Here is a 12,629-nt window from a genome sequence, read left to right as displayed (position 1 = left end):
ACAAAAAGTTAAAAACAAGCAAAACTATTCTGATCTCTATTATCATGAGTTAGTTTTATGTAAGTTATATGCTATACTTATATTACTAAAATTAATTTATTGATTCTCTCATTGTTGGACACTATTTTCAATGTTTTCTGTTGACAAACAAATTAATATTTTTATGCATATATATACAGCAAGGTGGGATTGCTAAAAATTAAGAAATATGCATTTTTTGAACTTTACTAGGTATTAAAACATTCTCTTCAAAGTGATAGGATAGTACCAATTTATATTCTCATTAGCAATCTGAGAGATTTCCCATCTGAAATGGTCAGATATAAAAATTTTTGTCGTTTTAATAGGGATTAGTGCCTTTTTTTCCATTTATAAGCCATTGGGATTTCCTCTTATGTGCTGCCTATTTATGTCTCTTGCTTATTTTTCTATTGAGTTATTAGTTTTGCTGTCACTATTTTGAAGGTTTTTGCTTTGTTTTGTTTTGGCATCAGTTGTTGTTATAGTATTCTGGATTCTTTTTCCTTTAGGCCTTAGAGAGGACAAATATCTTTTCCCAAAATTTGTAGTTTGTATTTTAAATGTATCTTTAATAACATTAATGTTTTTAAAACTTCTAATTTTAATGGTTATTGATATTTTCCTTTATGGTTTGTACTTTTATGTCATTTAAGAAATCTTTCCATATGCCAAGGTCATAAAGCAAACTTCCAATATTTTCTTCTAACAGTTTTTAAGTTTTTCACTTTATATTTAGGATCTTTATTTCATCCATTGTACTGTTTTTCTATCCCTGTATAAATACCATAGTGCCGTGGTTACCATTATTTTATAATATTCTTGCATTGTTAAGGAAGATACCTCTACCTTGTTTCTTTTTAAAATTCTCTTAGCTCCTCTTAGTAATTTGCTGTTTGGTATGAATTCAGAGTCAGTCAAGTTTGTCAAAAGCCCTGCTGAATTTTATTTGTAATTACATTAATTTTAGAGAATAATTTGAGAGGAAAATTGATATTTTTGTAATGTCTCTTTCTGCCCATTGACTACATCCCTGTACTTATTCACATCTTCCTTCATGTTATCTAATAAGTTTTGTAATTTTCACCATAAAGGTGTTCAACCTATTTTGTTAAGTGTTGTCCTATATAACTTAGAAGTTTGTGCTATTATGTACAGAATCAGTTTTCCATTTCACTAATTATTAATTATGGTTATTATTGGTATATATTCAGCAATCTTATTTCTTCTGGTAATTCTTGTAAGTTTCCTACATGAACATGTATATCATTAACAAAAATGACAACTTTTCTCTTAAATTCCAATTCATAAATATTCAATTTATTTTTCCTGTCATATTACATTATTAAACCTTTACATCGTGTTAAATAAAAGTAGTAAGATTAGAACTATCTATTCTGTTTCTTAGTTTAATGGAACTATTTTGGAACTGTAATGTTTGTTTGGCACTTTTCCTCCACATTGTGAGACAGAAATCAAAATTACTATGGTGAAGGAAGAACCCATAATCCATTTATACCTTGCTAGAAATTTTTAATCAGCAATAATAATTAAATTTTATCAAATACATTTCTACATCAATAATATAAAATATTTTCCATTAGTATGCTAATATTGTGTACATTAATATATTTCCTATATTAAGAAAATTAATATTAACATTCCTATATTCTTACATTCTTGGAAGAATTTTTCACTGAAAAAAATTAATTTTAAAATATTTTACATAGTATATTTGCATTGATGATTATCTCTTAATTTTCATTTTTAAAAATTATTATTGAACAATTTTGGTGTTGGGGTGGTACTAGCATTTTAAAATAAGTTGAGTAACATTTAAGTTTTTTATAATTTTGAAACCATTTTTACACTACAGGGATTACCTATCAATAAGAGGGGCTTCATAATTAGAGATTAAAGTAGTAAAAATATTATCCCTAATATTATTTATCTGAAACTTCTCCCTTCTTTATCTAATTGATAGATATTTTTATATTTCATTTACTTTTTTCAAAAACTGGTTTTGATTTTGCTTATTCACACTATTTTCTTCTTTGTATTCTATGGCATTACTTTTTGCTTTTATCAACATATGTTCTTCTATAACAATTTTAGATCATTTTTATTTTTCTAGATTCTTGAGTTGAATTATTACACATTTATTTCAATAAGTGTTAGTAGCTTTTAAAATGAACTTCAGAAATATTACTCTGAATTGGTTGTATATTGTATTTTGATGTGTAGTTTTGTTATATTTTAAATAGTTTTTATTGACCATTATAATTTGTTTTTAATGTTTGAGTTACTTGGAAGTGTATTTTTTTCTTTCTAAACATATTTGCTCAATTTTTATTATTCATTCTAAATTTAAATGCATTGTAATGAAGCTGGGCAATGTGGCTCATATTTAAAATCCCAGCTATTCAAGAGGCTGAGGCAAAGCATCAGATCCAAAGTTCAAGTCAGCCTGGGCAACTTAGTGAGACCCTGTTTCAAAGTAAAAGATAAGAGGCTGGGGACATAGCTCAATGGCAAAGCAAACTTGGTTTCAGTCCATAGTACCAAAAGGTGGGGAAAAATACAGCATTGCAATGAGAAAATGTGTTTTATGTGGTTTTAATTGGAGAAAAAAGTCTTTTGAAATTTCTTTTATGATTTTATCTAGTATCTACATTTTACTGTTGGTCTTGAAATGTTTAGGTGGCTTAGTTGTTCCTGTAATGTTCATTATAAAATATTTATATGTATTTTAATTATGTATATTTCTAATAAAAATTAAATCTACTTTTTAATATTTTGGACACTCAATATAAACAAGATGCTTAGGTGTTTTATCTGCCTATTAAACATCAATGTTGTCCATGTAATTATTGGAGCTTTTGTTTTATCTATTTGTTTTTAATCATATAGAAAAGTGGTTATCATTGATTTCTGAAATCATGTATATATATAGTTACATAACTTAGGTATTACTGTGCCCACTGTTACTCTTGAATCCTATAGCTTCTTTTCAGGGTTCACTTATTTTTATTGTTAAATTACCCTTTTTTTTTAGTGAGGACCCTGGGTAATACTATCTTTTTGGATGTCTAAAACTTTTATTTTGTATTTTATCTTTAATAACAATTTATATGAATATTTTTGTTCAGAATTTTGAAGATGATATTCAATTTTATCTGTAACCCTTGCTCTGTCAACTCTTACCTTAGATAAATCTGCTATCAACCTATTCTTATCTATTTATAGGTAATCTGCTTTTTCCTCTGAAAGCTCTTAAGAGTTTGTCTTGTAGTTTCTCTTAAATGTGACTGGTTGTAAATTTATTTAGGATTATCAGTCATGTATTCAGGATATACTTGTGAATGACAGCACTCCAATTCTGCAAAATTCTAAGCTGTTGTCTTTTGCCTGATTGTTTCTTTGTCTTTACCTCCATTTTCTTCTTTTAGAATTCTGATAAAATATATATGGATGTTTCCTAATCAGTTTACCATATCTCAATAGCTATTTCATTTTCTAAAAATCTAGTTTACCTTCTGTGATTTTTCTAAACAGATTTCTTTAAACTACTTTTCAATTCAATTCTCTTCTTGAAACTACTTTAGGTTACCCCATTACTGCACCTTTAATGTCAAGGAACATCCTCTGAAATTTTCTGATTGATTTGTCTTAATTGCCTATTCTTATTTTATTACTATTTTTTGTCTAATAATAACATTTTATAGGTTTGATTATTTTATCTCTTAGCATCTCAAACATACTCAAGTTAATTTCTTAAAATCAAATTCATCAGGAGTAAATGCTCTTCTTATTGATTTTGTTGGTTTTCTTAGCATTAGATTTCTTGCTATATTTTAGAACTTTTTTTTTTTTTTTTACGAAGTGGTGTAGTCATGTGCTGGCAAATGCCTATAATTCCAGCAGTTTAGGAGGCTGAGGCAGGAGGATCATGTTTTCAAAGACAGCCTCAGCAACTCAGTGAGGTGCTAAGCAACTCAGTGAGACCCTGTCTCTAAATAAAATATAAAAAAGGGGCTGGGGTTGTGGCTCAGTGGTTGAGTGGTCGAGTGTCCCTGGGTTCAATCCTTAGTACCAAAAAAAAAAAAAAAGAAAGAAAAAATATATCTTACAGTTACTGTTGATCATAATGCCTGGGAGGGGGGTGACAAATAATTTGTGTACATTGATACAGCAGGATTAGGAGCCATTTATTGTAGAACAAAAGAGGTATTTATACATTCCACACAGCTTATCTTAATTTGCATAAACTAGATACAGCAGTCAACCAATAAGGAATCTCCACACTTAATGGCTCACTGGCTTTACTTCACAAACCACTCCCTCTGTCATTTTGCCAGGCACCATCCAGACTTGTTTACAGACTCTAACACATAAGACATTTTTTGTTTTGTCTCTTATTTCCTTTTTCCCTTTTCTTTATTCACACATCCCTTTCTAGTGATTTACAGTTGCTTGTATTTATATTGTTGAATTCCTAGGCCCAATCCAAATCTTAATAGCAGCAACTCCCATCTTCATTTCTTTAAGAACATTTGATCTTAAGATGTATCTCAAACTTTCCACCTCTAAATTTCTATAGCAGGTGAGCTTTGTAATGTTTTGAACAACCAATAATTTAAAAAAAAAAGAAAGAAAAAGGTTATAACTAGAAAATGGCAGGAATAACATTTCAGTTCTGTTTTCCCTACTATGAAAATTAGTTCCCTTTCACTGCTAGCCTATGATGAAATTCTGTGTATGTGTATGCATGTGTGTGTCTAACTTATATTGAATTTAGTAGATAAAGTAAATGAAATAATTACTAAATTATTACTATTTTGTTAAATACTATATCTACTTCTACCTCAAAAATTTTATTTTATATTTTTCTGTGCCTTGATGCTTCAGTGGTCTTTTCTTTTTCTCTCTCTTCCAACTCTCCTTTGCTCTCTCATCTTTTGCTTTTAGTATATGACCGTAATTATTTTTTTGTTTGTTTGCTATCAGTCTAGCGATCTGGAAGTTTTAAAGCATAATTTATTCTTCTAGTAATGATTACTGTTATTTTTCTTTCAAATTACTTAAGGCCTAGGTTTTTATTTTTCAGCATTAAATAAATTGTATACTGTATTAAATGAGAAATTTTAAATGGTGTTTCTTCATTCATCTTCTCCTATCACGCAACTTCTCATTTTTTGTTCTAATATATCGTGTCAGGTATAAAATATTATTAAATTTTATTTATTTAGCAATAAAGAGGATGATCACAAAATGATAGGTCACTTATTTGTGATAGTAGAGAGCTTCCAATAAAAAGTAGATGCTTAATATTTATTGAACTTCAAATGAATGGACATGTTTCATGTAGACACCCATGCACACAGAGAATGAGAATATAGCTACAATCTCTTTAGTCTTTACTGAACAACCTACCATTTTATTTAAAACTTGTATTTTGTAAACTGTTGAACCACCATAAAATTTAATAAATACTCTGTCAATTCTTTCATCAGACAAACACATGCTTTGTGAGCCAGTCCTCTGTAATCAATGACCTTCCATTCAATTTAATTTCATGCATACCTATTTCTACATTTGCTCCTCCTGCACCTACCCCACCCCCACATATAATAAATATATTTGGTGAGTTCCATTTCCAAATTAGTGCCTACTGTTAAGTTTTCATTTGGCAAATGCTATGAGATTTTTGAATATGAAGTCTTGATTAAATAGTAATAATTGTATCATTAAATGGCTATTAGCCCATATTCTTCTGGAATAGCTCATGTTGCTTACTATTTAAATAGAATCATTTGAAGTAATTCTTGTTTTATTTTTAAGTATAGTTCTTAAATCCTCAACTATAGTCCAAGGAAATTCTTTATGTGAGTTTTTTTTTAAATGGAGTTTTTCATTGATATCAAGAAATGTAGTGATAAGAATAAAAATATTGTGCTTTTATTGTAGCAAAAATAGATAAAATACAACAGTAACCTGGGGGGAAAGCAAAGTATAAACTGGGTCTTTTGCTGATGTGCAGATTTTATGGAAATTTAAATGACATATTTGATTGATTGATTTATAAGAAGTACATATTATTTGTATTATAAGAACACTCAAGCCTCTAAGTGGTATGATTTTAATGATCTTTTATACATAACAACAGATTGAAATTAAACTGTCTTTCTAGATGTTTCTATTCTTTAAATTATAAAAATGATTTTTATTATTCTCTACTGGAAAGCCATTGAACTGAGAATCAGGAAACTTGGTTTTTGGTTTCTAGTCCTAGTTCCGTCATTTAACCAGCTCTGTACCCATGGGTAATATATTGAACTCTTTAGACTAGTTTTTTTCTTTAATAAATGTAGAGTTGGTATTCATGCTTTGTAAACCCCCTTCCATTATTTGTGTTTCATTATTCTGCATTGTGTCTGTATGTCTGTATATAGAAATGCCCACATATAAAAACATAACTGATTATAGGTCCAATATACCAATAACCTAAGTTATTCCACAAGACTTATAAGGACATACCAAAGAATGGGATGAATGTTTCCCTGAACAAGGAGATTGAATTTTGCCAAAAAATGAATAACTGGGATTAGAATAGACATGATAAGAGCATTTTTTCAAAAGCATTATTAGGCACCTTTATGTAGAATGGATCACAATGGAAGAAATCCGAAATACAAACCAGGCTGACCTGATACCATGGTTCACAGTAAGGTAAGCAAAGTTCAGTCCATAGTGTTACAATCAGAGATGAAGTAGAATTGGAAGATTCAAAGAAACTGTGATACGTATTAGCTCAAATAGAATTTTTTAATTATGAAAGAATAAAAATTTCTAACAAACATGAAAAAGTACCATAACTCACTAGCACTCAAAGACTTGATTTATTTAAAAAAAAAATTTCAATGCTGGTAAGTGTGCAGTAAAACCGGCACTCATATAATAGTGGGAGGTATGTATTGACACAAAATTCTGCAAATTAATCCAGCATTATATTATGGAGAACTTGTCTTTAAAAATGCATTTTCTGACCCAATAATTTCACTTCTAGTCATCCTATCTGTAGAAAAGGGATGTCAAACAAAGATTTATGTACAAAAAGGTTCATCACAATGTCATTCAAAAGAGAAAAATAATTTTAAATATCCAAAATCAGAGGTATTATTAAGCAAATTATTGTCCATCCATATATCATTTCACATCATTTATACATAAATTTGATAGTTCTTAAACATATTTTAAAGAATTTTTTACTAGGAAATGCTTATGAAATAATGTAAGTAAAATACCTGGTTAAAAAGAAACAAATGTATATATAACATGGTCTCAAGTTACAGAAATGAAAGTATTTGATTATGATGAAAGGGAATACATTAAAATATGAACAGCAGTTATCTCTAATGGTGGAATTGATATTTTATTTCTTCTTTTGTTGGGCTTTTAGATGTTCTAAAAATATCCTAATGGTGAGAAAATTTTCAGCAAACAGCAAATAATCTAAATAATGAATCCCAAATTTGATAATAATTCAATTTGAGAAAAGAATACATGTCAAATTCCAATTTATTCAGCTTCTAAAATAGAAGAATATATAGATTTTCAGTTTCCCCAACCTAAACTGTATGATTTTTTTCATAGCCTACTGATTTTTTAGTCTCTCATTTTCTTCCTTGTATCTTTGTACCAGCACCATACTGACCAGCTTCCACTCTGACATTCCAAAACCTCATTTTCCTTAGAACTTCATCTTATCACTTCCGCCATTAATGTGCTCAAACCATATTTGCATGAATATGAGATCATCTTGTCTTATCACACAGGAAGTAGTCTTTCTAGATAATTCCATGTTTCCAATTGTCTTTAAATTTTTAATTTCTCTGATTATAAAGAATTTTTAATCTTAATATCATTTTTAGTAATTGAAAAAGATGAAAATGAAGCAAGAAACACCGACAATATGTTGCTTAGAATCACTTATATTGGGTAGAATTGGGTACTACCGATAAATTTATTAAGTACCATTCTCAAAATAGACTCTCAGCCTGTTGCTTTTCTATGTAAAAATGAATAAACAATAACTTACCTGGCTCTGTATCCAGAAATTTGGACAAAAGAAACCCACTTGGTGAGAATGAACCACATAAACTTTAATTGTTCAAAATAAACAATAACTTTAGTCTGCTTTTTTTCTAAAAATCTGTATAAGTAAAAATATAATCTTTAAAATCCAAATTCCTTTCACTATCCAGTGGCAAAGTGCTAGAGTAAAAATTTCCAGACTTCACCTTCTTTCCTTTCTGCTAGGAGAATGAACCAGTCCCCCTTCTTCACGCCTCCACTGACTGCGAAAGTTAATTCAGAACCATTTTTACACAAGCTCATCTCTTTTTCAGAACTGTAAGTCTCATGAAGACAGAGACTATTTATCTTATTACCTTGGTTCTGACAAAGTGAGTGATTATTGAAGGTATTGATGAAGGATAAGCAGTTTAGTTTAGTTGATTTTAGTATCTATAAAATAATATAAGAAAAAAAGTTACTTGGAGATAAACGCCTCTCTGTGTATTATAACCAGCCTTACTAGCATTTAGGTAAGTGCCTTTAGAATGATATGAAGCTATGGGAGTAAATATCTCTCAAGAACTTATTTTTCTGCAAGACTGAGAGTTAAAGTAGTGTAATTCTTAAGAACTCTTTTAGTTATTGGTGTCACACCCATGACAAGTTACTCAATCTCTTTGAATCTCAATTTTCTCATCTGAAAGATGGGAATAGTAATGATCCTTACCTGGTACACTTTGCTGTGGGGATTGGCTGAGATAGTGCACATCCAAAAGCAACATACCTGGCTAAGCCATAGGGCTATTATTACTAGATTTAATAACTTCCAGGACAGATGGTTGTACTTGTACACACATCTTGATAACTAGCACAGAGCAAACAGGTATATTACCAAGGCTCTCACTCGGTACAGACTCAGTGCATAAACCAGTGTTTTTCAGTCTTCAGTAATAAGAACTACTTGGGGAGCTTGTTTAAGATGGAGCCCTCTGAGTCCCACATGGAGAGATAATAATTCAGTCGATTTTCTCAGGGATAATACGCTGATATACATCTTTTTAACATGCTCCCAGGTAATTCTGGTGTGACTAGTCCCAGACCAAGCTTTGGCATCGGGTAACTTGATCATGAATCATCTCTAAACCCATACCCTCCTTCCCCAGAATTCACCCTGCTCAGGGTTATGTGGCTTTGCTATGGGAAGCATTGCTGCCCCACCCCTTCACCCTAACCCATTGAAAACAGAGGACAAGAAAAGGGAAGACAGGGTCAACTGAGAAAACCTGAGTAGCTACAGCCAATTATCAGTTATTTTGTATTATTTGGACTAATGATCTGCATTAGTCCAAAAGTGTGCTGACTTGAGAGGAAAGCTTGAACTTTAGAATAATCGTTTCCCCCTATAACTGTAGAAAGCCTGGCTATAGTGAAGTCTGTCTCCTGTTTTTTATGGACTTGCTATCTATAGAACATAGATGAATAAGCACAATTGAAGTGCAAAGTGTTAAATGCATGTTTCGATTTAGTCAATGCATTTGCACATTGAAGTAATTAGGACGTATTTAAAAGCATTCTGCTTGCAATACTTTGTTCTCCATTTCCTACAAATCAAATTAGTGAGGGGTAGATTTGATTTTTACATCATTTTGAAAATATTTTCTTTTTCTTTTTTAAATTTCCTTAGTATTACATTTTTACAGAGTTCAAAACACAACCAACTGTGACTAAATTCATAAAAACAAAACAAAAAGTCCAAAGTGCAAGAAAATGAAAACCAGCACAGAGCAATATGCAGTAGAACAATGTAAATTATACCTCACAAATATAGTTGTAATAATATACCTTATCCATGTCTGATCAATTAATAACAAATACTCAGATAGCAAATAACTCATTCTTTTACTTTGATTGAGAGCCCCAAATTTAATTATTCATTTGAATGCAAATACATACAAAAAGAAAGCAAATTCTACTTGAAAAAAAAATGTTAACCATCTCCTGTTTTCATTGTATTATATCTAATGCAGTGAAGGAATGTGAAGAAAGAGTATAAAGGGTGCTTTCTTTCCTTGCTAACAAAGCATTTCAAGCAAGATTATTTATGTTTTAAATAAAGTTAGATTTGCAGAACCAAGAAATGGTCATAGAGCTATGTAGCATAAACAAACACAGACAATTTAAATCCCAACTCTGCATACTATCTGAATGATCTTTGACAAATTTCCTCACCTCTATAAGCCTCATTTTTCACATACATAAAGTGAGGGTCATAATATCTATAGTGCAGAGTTGTTGTAACAACGTGCAATAATATATTTGAAGTGCATGGAACTTAATATATACTCAATAAGTGACACTTGTCATTACTAATTCAGGAAATAAAATAAAAGATCCCAAAATCCTCAGAGAAAAAAGGAAACATAACTAAACAAAAATATTCTATGATCTCACTTTCCCAGAGGCTATTTACATGAGTCACAAATTTTATCCTATGACTTTATCAAAAGTCCTACAGAAGTAGGACTTTTATTATCTTTTCTCCCCCACCAAATTATTTCCTTTAGTACAAATTAATGACCTCAATATACACATTGAAAAATACCCTTTATACTTTTCAAGTACAGTTGGAATGAGTAAACTTTGCAAATAAAAATCATCATATTTTTTGTTGAAGAAAAACAATGCTTTTTGCTGGGCTCCAGTAAGTCCTAATTCTATTTTCTTACATTGTGATAGTTCTAGAAGTATACATGCCTATTCATAGAAGTGAAGAAGAGAGACAGAAACAAGAATAACAGAATGATCTGTACTTTTTAGAAAATAGAGAAGGTGCTTGTTCACCCCTGTGTTTCATATACAGAAAGCACCTATGAAATAAATGAGGAATAACAAAATGTTAAGAAATTATCTACATAGCATAGAAGAGCTAGCTCAAAAAATAGCTTATGCAGACTATAGCAGAGAGCCCAAAACTTCCCTCTGGAGGAGCCAACGCCTTGTTAGTTAGTTGACTCCATGTGAAATGACAGCCATCTTTTTCCAGGGCCACTAGTTCCTCACTAAAAGAAGCAGCAAGGCCACTAAATGTGACTGATCTTTAGTCAGAGAACCATGATATATCAGAGCTGGAAGGAACTATAGAGATTTTTCTACTCTGAGGGCCTTATTTCTCAGCTGAAGAAACTGAATAATGCTAAAACATGTGGTGGTCAAGTTTGATGGTTCTCAGACTTGAGTTTCCTGATTTCAGTCTAGTTCATTTTGTATGTCCCATGCTGCCTTGTGTTCCAGGCTGTATGGTGCCCTGGGGATTCCCATATGACTTAAGTAGCTTCTCTTCCTATGACCAAAAGGGTGCAGCAAAGCATCCAGCGATGCTTCTGATTGTAATCATCTCACCAGTCATGGCATTTTCCATAGAGCCAACAAGGCTTACTTGAATCAAGTTCATTTTTTTTTCATTAAAAAAGAGATATATCAAATTATTATTAACCATTAGCAACTCATACAAATTGCTTAACTCCTTTTCAACTGATTGTTGACTAGAGCTAGAAGGAATGGAGGATACCATAGTTTGATTAGAGATAAGTGAAGGGAGACTTCTGTCTTCAGTGTGCTACCCAGAGGAAGGAAAAGCAGGATGGGCTGTGTGGCAGGAAGTCACATAAGGACTTGGATCTTAGAAAAGTAGAGAAGAGGTCAAAAGAAGTGGATAAATAGAAGAAAGAAAGGGTTAAATAAATAGAAGGTGGATAGTACCAGTAGATTTAATTATTTGGTCATTCAGTGCATCATTTAATGTCTTCAGAATTCCTTTGCCCAGTAAGGAAACCTTGTATCCACATTGCTCATGTCCTGTTACAACTTAACATTGCTACTATCAAGTAATAATTAGAATTCCCTGAATCAAGTACTAATGTCATCTATGAGAGAAGAAATACAGCATTTGGTAGGTAAATATCTTCCCTACCCACCTAAAGAATGGAGGAAGTGTTGATAGGGTGTTGATGGTGAGTTAAACTGGCATACCAGGAATTTTTATAAATGGTTTTCCCATGCTCCATTGAATCTGTGGCTTAGATTTTAGTTGTATACCAGCTGTGCGTGCAAAATCTCATAATTATTCTTACTGTATTAAGCATTTTATAGCAATTTTAGCTCTAAAATGCTATGCAATAGTTTTTATGCAAGTGTACCAGACATGTAAGCTGTTCCAATGAAAACATTTCCTTTCTTTTAGACACATGGTTTTAGGTTTCCAAACTTAGCTCTTTGCATTGATGGAAGAATCTTTAGGACAGACATCAGGTTTTTTCTTTTACTTTCTTTCTGTCTCTGTCTCTGTCTCTCTCTCTCTCTCTCTTTCTCTCTCTCTCCCCCTCTCTCTCAGGGGAGGGGCAGTTGGCTTGTCTTGCACATATGTTATTCTTTCAAATAGTCTCATCAGAAAAGGAGTAATTGTCTGATACAGATATTAGCAAGCACTGATGCTGAGCACTAGTTTCTCTACAATCTGTCCTATTGAGAAAGGCACC

The 12,629-nt window shown here is 31.3% G+C and overlaps 1 protein-coding gene across 5 annotated transcripts in view; it reads left to right on the top strand.

Annotated features, from left to right (window-relative positions):
- Window positions 1-12,629, top strand: part of Zbtb20 (zinc finger and BTB domain containing 20) — a 780,801-nt gene that overhangs the window by 548,982 nt on the left and 219,190 nt on the right. The gene's annotated exons all lie outside the window — the stretch shown is intronic.

This window comes from Urocitellus parryii, chromosome 2, assembly GCF_045843805.1.
Source record: "Urocitellus parryii isolate mUroPar1 chromosome 2, mUroPar1.hap1, whole genome shotgun sequence".
Lineage (NCBI taxonomy): Eukaryota > Metazoa > Chordata > Mammalia > Rodentia > Sciuridae > Urocitellus > Urocitellus parryii.
Note: the sequence above shows the minus strand (reverse complement) of the source record. Positions and strands in the feature narration are given on the sequence as shown.